General features: G+C 50.2%; 1 pseudogene; it reads right to left on the bottom strand.

The window, feature by feature from the left end:
- Nucleotides 1–605: 605 nt before the first annotated feature.
- Nucleotides 606–722, bottom strand: LOC136633981 (5S ribosomal RNA; annotated as a pseudogene).
- Nucleotides 723–1,413: the final 691 nt, after the last annotated feature.

The raw sequence follows: 1,413 nt of genomic DNA, 5'->3' as shown, positions 1-1,413 counted from the left end.
TGTGGAGTCTGACCTGCTGTCGACACAAGTCTCCACCACCTCCCCTAAGAGCCAGAAAAAGATGCCCTCCATTTCTGCCAACTGGGCAAGAAAAACAACAACAACATCCCCTTCCTTTATCCCCCAGCTGGTTCCTGCCACCCAAGCAGCCAGCACGGAAACAGTAGTTCTGGCTTCTAACAGGCTGGTGCGTTTAGGTTGCGCAATGTGCCATGCCCAGACCTGCAGGGCCTCCACCCTCTTGGCAGAATGGATGAATTCATGCATTATTTGTCTTGTGGCGTTGACTTTTTCCAACATGCACCCACCCACATCCACCCACCCACAGAGCTTAACTGTAGCTCTTCTGGAATCCCATCCATCCAGCTAAGGCCCAACGCAGCATTTGGAGTGCCCACTGTGTCAAGAGAGATGGATGGTTGGCAACCTTCAGTCTCGAAAGACTATGGTAAAAGCCTACAGCACCCAGTATTCCCAGGCGGTCTCCCATCCAAGTACTAACCAGGCCTGACCCTGCTTAGCTTCCGAGATCAGACGAGATTGGGAGATAGTGTTCAGTACAGGGAGATGGCTGGCAACCTTCAGTCTCGAAAGACTATGGTATAAGCCTACAGCACCTGGTTTTCCCAGGCGGTCTCCCATTCAAGTACTAACCAGGACTGACCTTGCTTAGCTTCCAAGATCAGATGAGATTGGGCATGTGCAGGGTAACAGTTGCTGTCAAGAGAGAGGCGCTGGGAAGCTGTCAGCTACCTACATGACTGGGAACCCCACAGAACTCCATTGCAGCTGTGAAGCTAGAGGGAAGCTAGGACCCAAGACAGCCTAAGTTGTCACATGACCTATTTTCAGGAGGTGGGGCTCTGGCACTGTATATAAAGGCTGCGTGACACCCTGCCCAAGGGCTGTGTAGGAGTGAGGACCTGATGTGTAGAGAAAGGGGATTGTGTTGTCTTCTATTTCTTGATGCACTAGCACGGGGTGTCAAACTCCTTTCATGCACGGCATTCATGGCACCTGCTGAGTGCCCAAAGTGATGTCATTAAGCAGGAAGTGATGTCATCAAGCCGGTGATGAATGGAAATAAGCTCTTTTTTCTCACCTTGAAACTTGTTTGCTGCAAATGACATATGAGAAAATAGGTAAAACTTGATCAAGTTTTCTGGATACAGGAGAGCCCAATTACAGGTTGTGGATAAAGAGCTTCTGCAGGCCATATTCGGCCCACGGCCTGTATGTTGGACCTTCCCCTGCACTAGAACTGGGGGTCATCCAGTGCAACTGTTGGTGAAGGCAGGCAGACGAAAGGGCTTCTTCACATGGCACAAAATTAACTTGTGGACAAACCATGTAAGCAGACCTCTCCCATTTGCCATTGGACCCTTCTGGGCAGTGATGTCAATGCACAGAAGA

Source organism: Tiliqua scincoides, chromosome 13 (genome assembly GCF_035046505.1).
Source record: "Tiliqua scincoides isolate rTilSci1 chromosome 13, rTilSci1.hap2, whole genome shotgun sequence".
In the NCBI taxonomy this organism is placed as follows: Eukaryota; Metazoa; Chordata; class Lepidosauria; order Squamata; family Scincidae; genus Tiliqua; species Tiliqua scincoides.
The sequence above is the reverse complement of the archived record's forward strand: the minus strand, read 5'-3'. Positions and strand labels throughout refer to the sequence as shown.